Here is a 9,787-nt window from a genome sequence, read left to right as displayed (position 1 = left end):
CTCTGTCTCAAAAAACAAACAAATAAACAGGAGCAAAAGCCTAAGCTCAGCTTTGTGGCTCAAGAATAGTGTCCCTGAGGAGGCAGCATTTGAGGAGGGTGTAGAAGGAGGGGAGGGATTTTGATGGGCAGAGATGGTGTAGAAGTGTAGCAGAATTGTGGGAAGTAGATTGTGTGGAAGGCCTCCCCCAGCTTTTATCTCCTCAACAGTGAAGTGGGTTACAAGATTATTTTGCAAGTTAGAAATAATATTTGTGGAACACACAGGACAGTGTATGACATTAAAAAAATAAATCAAGTGATTATGATTAAATTAACAACTAGTCACTGACTGTGACAAGGTTTGGGAATCTGAGACTCCCATGTAAGGGTAGTTATTTTGAAGGAAGACAATGCTGGTGGTGTCCCAGGCTCCTAATGGAGGCAAATGAAAATTCTCTCTGTGTGAAAGCATTTTCTATTTGGGTCATAAGAATTTCCATAGATTAAGATCAAGCCTCTGTGACCTTATAATCAAAGGCCACCAAACTCATTAGGAAATAAGCCACCATGAGTGAGAATCAGCAGAATTAATAAACAACAAATTTTTACTCCCACAAACTTCAGATATTGGAACCATTGAAATAATCAGATACATAATATAAAATAATTCTGATTAAAATATTTAAACGAATAAAATATGGAATTAGAAAAATGGGAAAATAATCAACGTTTATAAAAAAATTATGAGGTATAGTTGAAAAATGATCAAATAAAAATTCTGGAAATCAAATATATAACTGTTGAAGTAAAAAACTCAATTCAATTAGCCGGGCCTGGTGACGCAGGCCTATAATCCCAGCTACTGAGGAGGCTGAGGCACAAGAATCGCTTGAACCCAGGAGGTGGAGGTTGCAGTGAGCCAAGATCGTGCCACTGCACTCTAGCTTGGGTGACAGAGTGAGAATCTGTCTCAAAAATATATATATAACAAAAAAATGAAAAATAAAATAAAAACTCAATTCAGATTAAAAATAGCAGGAAAGAGAATTAGAACTTGAAGATATGTCTAAAGAAATTATCTAGGGTGCAACAACACAAATAGACTAGGTGATTAAAACTATTAAAGAGGCCGGGCACGGTGGCTCACTCCTGTAATCCCAGCACTTTGGGAGGCCGAGGCGGGCGGATCACGAGGTCAGGAGATCGAGACCCTCTTAGCTAACACGGTGAAACCCCGTCTCTACTAAAAATACAAAAAATTAGCCGGGCGCGGTGGCGGGCGCCTGTAATCCCAGCTACTCGGGAGGCTGAGGCAGGAGAATGGCGTGAACCCGGGAGGTGGAGCTTGCAGTGAGCCGAGATAGCGCCACTGCAGTCCGGCCTGGGAGAAAGAGCGAGACTCCGTCTCTAAAAAAAATAAAAAATAAAAAAGATAAAAAAATAAAATAAAATAAAAAATAAAAATAAATAAATAAATAAAAAATAAAAAAACTATTAAAGAGAAGTTAGGAGATACAGAGGACAGAAAGAAACAGACTAATGTATGTCTAATATATTAGACATAATATTGGGAGAGAATAGAGAGACTGGATAAGAGGCAATATTAAAAGTGATAATAGAAATTTTGCAAAGGCTGGGCAGGGTGGCTCATGCCTGTAATCCCAGCACTTTGGGAGGCAGAAGTGGGTGGATCACCTGAGGTCAGAAGTTTGAGACCAGCCTGGCCAACATGGTGAAACCCTGTCTCTACTAAAAATACAAAAATTAGCCGGCCACGGTGGCACATGCCTGTAGTCCCAGCTACTCAGGAGGCTGAGGCAGGAGAATCGCTTGAACCCAGGAGGTGGAGGTTGCAGTGAGCCAAGACTGTGCCATTGGACTCCAGCCTGGACGACAGAGTAAGACTCTGTCCGAGAGAGAAAGGAGAGGAGGGGAAGAGAAGGGAGGGGAGGGGGAAAGAAATGTTGTAAAAATAGTAAAATACAGTCACGTACCACATAACATTTTGGTCAACAGACTGCATACATCAGTGGCTCCACAAAATTGTAATACTGTATTTTTATTGGACCTTTTCTATGTTTAGATATGTTTAGGCAGACAAAGGTTTACCATTGTGTTCCAACTGCCTATAGTATTCAGTAGAGTAACATGCTGTACAGTCATGTAGCCTAGGAGCCATAGGCTATACCAAATAGCCTAGGTGTGTAGGAGGCTACACTATCTAGGTTTGTGTAAGGACACTATGATATGCACACAATGATGAAATCACCTAATGACTCATTTCTCAGAACATATCCCGATTGTTAAGTGAGACATGATGAGATAGATAGATAGATAGATCATCATATACACAAACACACACATAAAATCTTCAGGTCCAAGCACAGCATATATAAGCAAGATGAATGCAAAGAAATTCATAGCTAGACATATTGCAGTGAAACCACAGAACATCAAAGGCAGAGAAGACTTAAAATCTCACAGGGGAAAGGGGCAGATAACCTTCAAAAACACTACATTTAGATCATCACCTGAGTTTTCAGGCAAAGCAATAGAAGCCAAAAGACTCTGGAATAATATATCCAAAATTCTAAAAGAAAACAACCATCATTCTAGAATTGCGCTTCAGGCAAATGTGTCTTTTAAGAATGAGTGTGAAATGACGACACTTCCATATAAACAAAAACTGAGAGATTTTTACCACTGATAAATTCCCACTAAAAGAATACTAAAAAAAAAAAAAAAAAGCCCAGAAAAAAAAATTTCGAGTGTAAGAAGAATAGTTAGCAAGTAAGCTTACAAACTGAGAGATAAATCTAAAATATTATCTGTATAAAATATTAATAGTAACAATCTGATTTGTGAGAATTTAAGATGAGATTGAAACTACTGACAACATTGACATTTAAGTAATGGGGAAGTCATTGACATTAAAGTATCATAAAGTCCTTATAGTATTTGGAAGGGGAAGTTAAGATATTTATGGGCTTTCAATTTTACTTGATACACACAATAAAATTTCAAGGGAGAGATGATAGAAAAGAGGTTTTAAATTTTTGGAATTTTAGAATTTTTAGAATCTTAATATTTGAATTTGGAATTTTAAAATTCCAACAAGTAAAGGGAAAAGCAGAGTTTGAAAACAAAACAAAAACAAACAAAAAACCTCAATTTAAAGAAAAGAAAAGAAGCATGAAGAAAAATGGAATAAATCTTAGAAACCATATAGTGTGAACAAAGCAAGTCTTAAAATATTTTTTAAGGCCAGGCACAGTGACTCGCACCTATAATCCCAGCACTTTGGGTGGCCAAGGCAGGCAGCTCACAAGGTCAGGAGTTCAAGACCAGCCTGACCAACATGGTGAAACCTCGTCTCTACTAAAAATACAAAAATCAGCCAGGCATGGTGGCACATGCCTATAATCCCAGCTACTCAGGAGGCTGAGGCAGGAGAATCACTTGGACCTGGGAGGTGGAGGTTGCAGTGAGCCAAGATCGTGCCACTGCACTCTAGCCTGGGCAACAGAACAAGACTCTGTCTCAAAAAAAAAAAAAATTATTTAAGGTATGAGACCATCTTCATAAAGCTCAAAAGCAAGCAAAACTGATAAAGCTTTGTGGTAAAGCTAATAAAGCAAAGAAAGGGGATGATAAACACAAAACAGGATTGTAGATTTCCACATGGGGATAGGATGGGGGATGCAAGAGGCACTTTCCACTCAGATGGATCCAGTAGAACTAGTCATTTTAGTCAGTCAGTCAGGCACTTAATGTAGTTTGGATATTTGAGCCTCCAAACATCATGTTGAAATCTCTCCCCATGTTGGAGGTGGGACCTATTGGGAGGTGTTTGGGGCATGGGAGTTGATTGCTCATGAATGACTTGATGCCATTCTCAAAGAAGTGAGTTTTCATTTTGGGCTGGGTGCAGTGGATCATGCCTGTAATCCCAGCACTTTGGCAGGCAGAGGCAGGAGGATCACATGAGACCAGGAGTTCCAGACCAGGCTGGCCAACATGAAGAACCTCTGCCTCCACTAAAAATACAAAAATTAGCAGGGTGTGGTGGTAGACGCCTATAGTCCCGGCTACTCAGGAGACTGAGGCACAAGAATCACTTGAACCTGGGAGATGGAGACTGCAGTGAGCCAAGATCATGCCACTGCCCTCCAGCCTGGGCAACAAAGGGATATCCTGTCTCAAAAAAAAAAAGTTCTCATTCTTAGTCCCAGGAGAACTAGTTGCTGAAAAGAGCCTGGCATCTCCTCCTCTCTCTCTCGCTTCCTCTCTCACCATGTCATCTGTGCACAGTCCCTCCACTTCCCCTTCTGCCCTAAGTGGAAACAGCTTGAGGCCCCACCAGAAGCAGACGCAGTGTCAGGCTTCTTGTACAGACTGCAGAACCATACACCAAATAAACCTCTTTTTAAAATAAAGTGCCCAGTCTCAAGTATTCCTTTATAGCAACACAAATGGGCTAAGACAGCAATGATTTTATGGGTCTTCATTCTGTTGATATGTTTGATAACTTACATGTTATATATATATTATTTGTGTGTTTCAAATATTGCATTAAAAATATTTAAAAATAGGCCAGGCATGGTGGCTCATGCCTGTAATCCCAGTACTTTGGGAGGCCGAGGCAGGTAGATGGCCTGAGGTCAGGAGTTCAAGACCAGGCTGGCCAACATGGCGAAACTCCGTCTTTACTAAAAATAAAAAAAATAAAAAATAAAAAAAATTAGCCAGGTGTGATGGCCGGTGCCCGTAATCCCAGCTCCTCAGGAGGCTGAGGCAGGAGAATGGCCTGAACCCAGGCAGCAGAGGTTGCAGTGAGCCGAGATCACGCCAAGGCACTCCAGCCTGGGCAACAGAGTGAGACTCTGCCTCAAAAAAATATTAAAAATAAAATTAAATGCAGAAAACAATAGGAGAGTAAGTTTCCTGAGGACAAGAGCAAAACCAGAGCTTTTCTGTATCCCATCTATTGTACACACAGTGGGCCCTCAACAAATATCTGCTTACATTACAGCCAGGGAATTTGTTTACTTTAGTGCATTACAAAAGAATGAGAAAAGCCGAGTCTTCTCAAAAGCAAATGTCAACGTGGCAGACAGAGGACTAAATTACATGATAACACAGCATATAATATAGTATAATGGGCATGATACAGGTAATAATGACAGAAAAACAAATCTGTTTTTCAGCCATGAATTACACTGTGTCTGTGGCTTTGGGCAAGAAGCATGCCTGTAGTTACCCTGGGCTGCAAGTTGTTAAATCATGATGGATGATCCCATAAGGAGCCAAACAAGATCAGTGGAATTCATTCATTTGCCGGGTGCCCTGGGAATTCTTTCATTTCCCCCCAGACCTGACTGCCTCCTCCTATTACTGGGGCAGCAGTTGGGCTATAGCACACAGACTAGCCATGAAGCGGGAGAGAGGCCCAGAAACACAAAGCCAGCATTCCAGGTCTAGCCACAAAGATTATAAAATAAGCAGCTCTCTACATCCAATCCAAAGCAACAAGAAGGTGGTTGGGAGGAGGCTGGAAGGACACACTCAAGAATTAAAACTTAGATCTGCAACTGCTGGTTTTGTGTCTGAGAGTGGATTATTTTGCCTGCATACAGCTCAGTTTTTGCATTAGGAAAATGGGAATCATAATGTCTAATTCAAGGATTATTTGGAAGACATCTGCTTGCACCAGATCTAGCACATAGTGGGTGCTCTGCAAATGTCTCCTTTCCTCAGTAAGTTTCCACACATCTTCACCTCTGACCTTCAACTTTTAAATAAAGAAGAGATTGCAATGCTGCATGACAGAGGAGAAAAATGCTATCTAAAACTACTACTGACTGCAGCTGCTTCTGTCCCTAAGGGAGAGACATTATTTCTCTCCAGACTAAATATATTTTCTTTAGCAAAATACTTTGATAGGCAGCTTTGGTTATGAAATGTGAGGCCCCCCAGGGCACAGTTTAGAAGAAGACAGTGAAACAAAGAAGTAGTGAAATAGCTCTGCGTTGTAAAAATGAACAGAGATGCCAGGGTTTGGCGGTATGCTAGGAGGCGCAGTGATAAGAGAAAGCACATTGCAACAGCAATCCCTGTTGCTGTTCTTCACCTGACAGCCCGTCCTCTCCTCTTCCACTGCTTTATAGCTGTCATGAGAAATTAATCTGGCCGAGCACTGTGGCTCTCACCTGTAGTCCCAGCACTTTGGGAGGCCAAGGCGGGCAGATGACAAGGTCAAGAGATCAAGACCATCCTGGTCAACATGATGAAACCTTGTCTCTACTAAAAATAGAAAAATTAGCTGGGTGTAGTGGTGTGTGCACCTGTAGTCCCAGCTACTCAGGAGGCTGAGGCAGGAGAATCGCTTGAACCCAAGAGGCAGAGGTCACAGTGAGCCGAGATTGCGCTACTGCACTCCAGTCTAGCGACAGAGCGAGACTCCGTCTCAAAAAAAAAAACAAAAGAAATAAATTATCTTCAATCTGAGGAAACCAATTTAGAAAAAGAAAAATAAACAAAATAAAGAAATTATCAGCATCTTACTTACTATATAGTCTACTTATTTACTGTATGTCTCTTCCCTCAAGAAAGTAAGTTTCCTAAGGGCAGCATTTATGTGTATTTTATTCATTGTTGTTTCTCCAGAGCCCAGAAGAGTGCTTGGAAAATAAGAGATATTCATTATGTTTTTCTTCAATAAATGACTAAGAGGGGAGTTTTAAAGCAAAACTTCTACTGCCAAACTGCAGCTCAATGAGAATACAAAACTATTGTTTTAAGTGTGAGTTTAGGGGTTGTTTGTTATATGGCATTATTGTAGCAACAGCTGACTAATACAGATAGCAATATTGGTTGCATTCAGATATGATTTAAATCACATCAAAGTTGGAAGACTGAGGTTTGGGGCTCAGATTCTCCTGAATTTAATCCTGTCCCATTATATCAGAGCCTCCTTTTTCTCCTCTGTAGGGAATAAACCCTCCTTCTGGAGTGATGAAATGATAACCTTCTTCACAGGTCACTGTGAGAATTAAAACACCACTTTTTTCATAAAAAGCACTCAATAAATATCAGTCATTACCATCTATCTACTTAAACAATTCTGATGTTTAATGGTTTCACTTATTCTCCAGGTAAAGTCAGTCCTGCTAAAAAATGAACATAAGATTTTGATCCTGTACAGTGCTTGAAGTTAAAGGTATGTAATATGAAATAATATTTTTTGAATAAATTAGCAAAGTCAAATTAATTATAACACTTAAAGCTTATGAAGCAAAATGGTTATTTGCACTCATTAAAAATAGGTATAACTTCCTTGTTTTTTTGAGATGTAATATGACCATATTTTATTAAGAACCATAAAAAATCTTTAGATATTTTGATCAATGTCTACCTTCTAGAATTTATGTTAAGGAAATTATTGTAAATTTTTTAAAAAATATTTTGTGAATGCACATCTTTGTTGAAGCATATTTGGTTGCATACTACTTTGAATTCAGAAATAGAAAGTCACCAGAAAATGCCATTCTCATGCAAATAATCAAAACAAATTAGATGAGCTACGAAGCTATTTGGAAAAAAAAAAAACCTTCAGTGAACTAAGGACACAGAAAAATCCAAATGAACTAAATTCCACAAAGTGAAGATCATTTTAGAGGAGAGGAGAGATTTACTACAGGTCTTATCAAAAGCATGCTCTTTTGGATGTAAATATTTTTTACTTTAGTCTCTACTGTTCTTTTATACAGAATTTTCAGTATACAATCAAACATTAGAAGACATATTAATATTTTTTTAAAGAACAACAAAAAAGTGGCCTATAGTTAAGAGTAGAAACAATCAAGAAAAACAGATCCACAAATGACTCAGATGTTGGAATTATTAGACAGGGAATTTAAAATAACTATAATAAAAATGCCAAAAGCCTAACAAAAAATATAGACAACATGCATGAAGAAATGCAAAATTTCCTAAAGACATGTTCACCAGGAAATGTTAGAAGAAAATCAAATGGGATAAGTAGCAATGAAAAATACAATATTAGAAATCAATAACATCAGATGTGCTTAACAGCACACTGGAAAAAAAAACAGATGAAAGCATCAGGGACAAAAGGCAGATCGATAGAAAGTATCCAAACTGAAACACAAAATGCAAAAATAGTGGAAAAAATACAACAGAATATTCAAGATCTGTTGGACAGTATAAATGAATCTAACATGATATCAAGTGATGTAATAGAAGTTCCAGAAAGAGAAGAGAAAAACTGGATAGATAATATATTTGATATAATAATAACCATCTCAGAACATTCCAAAATGGATGAAAGACATAAACCTGTAGAGCCAAGAAGCTCAGTGAACCTTAAGCAAGATAAATATAAAGAAAACCTTACCTAGCTATGTAACAACCAAAAATCACATAAAACAATAAACAGCAAATCTAAAAAGCAATAGGAATAAAATGACACATTAAATACATTAGAAAAAAATTTATGATGGCTAACTTTTCATCAGAATCTAGAATAAAGCCAGAAAACAATTAAATGACATCATTGAGTACAACAAGAAAAAAGAAATGGAAGCAGAGAATTCTATGTCTAGCAAAAAATATCCTTCAAAATGAAGATGAAATAAAGATATCCTTAGAGAGACAAAATCTGAGATACTTGCTGATACTTCAGGCTGAGGGAAATTATATCAGATGGAACCCCAGATGTGCAGAAAGGAATTAAAAACACCAGAAAAGGTAAATATTTGTATAAATGGAAAAGACCTTTTTTTGACTTTTATTTTTACATTTATAATTTCTCAAATATTTAAGTGACTATTTACAGTGTAGACTGGAAATAATAACAATGTATGATAGGATTAATACCATATATGTTACTATAACACAGAATATAACAAGAGCACAAAAGGCAGGATTGGACATAAGTGGAATTATACTGCAGCATGATTTTTATACTGTGAATTAGGTTAAACATTGTTTGAAGGTATACTGTGAACATTTACATGTAGTTTCTATAGTAACCACTAAATTTTTAAAAAAGGAAATATAATCTAACTAGCCACAGAGGATATAAAAGTAATATTAAGAATACTTAATTTTCCCCTGAAAAGACAAAGATGAACAAAGGAATAAAGAATAAATACCATAAATATAAAACAAATACCAAGATGGGAGACATAAGTCGAATCATATCAATAATTACCTTAAATGTAAATGGACTAACTCCTCTAATAAAAAGTCAGAGCTTAGTAAATTGGATATGAAAGGCAACACCCAACTATAGGTTGTTTTTGAGAAGCACAATTTTATTATAAAGATACAGGCCAATAGAAAGTAAAAGGATAGAAAAAGATATAGTATGAAAACACCAAAAATAAGAAATCTGGTATGACTATGTTAATATCAGACAATGTAGCATTTAAACAAAGAGTATGACTGGATATTAAGAAGAATACCTCAAAATAATAAAAAAAGGATAATTGAGAAGAAAACAATCATGAATATAGATGTACCTAACAACACATTTCCAAAACTCATGAAGGAAAAACTGACAGAACTGAAAGGAGAAATTAAAAAAAATTCACAATCATAGTTGGAGAATGTAAACCCTCTTGGTGCAGGTTGAACATCCCTTATCCAGAATGCTTGAGACCAGAAGGATTTTGGATTTTTCCGGATTTTGGAATATTTGCATTATACTTACTGGTTGAGCATTCCTAATATGAAACTCCAAATCCAATGAGCATTTACTCTGAGCACTCAAAAAGTTTTAG

Source organism: Gorilla gorilla, chromosome 18 (genome assembly GCF_029281585.2).
Source record: "Gorilla gorilla gorilla isolate KB3781 chromosome 18, NHGRI_mGorGor1-v2.1_pri, whole genome shotgun sequence".
NCBI classification, from domain to species: domain Eukaryota; kingdom Metazoa; phylum Chordata; class Mammalia; order Primates; family Hominidae; genus Gorilla; species Gorilla gorilla.
The sequence above is the reverse complement of the archived record's forward strand: the minus strand, read 5'-3'. Positions refer to the sequence as shown.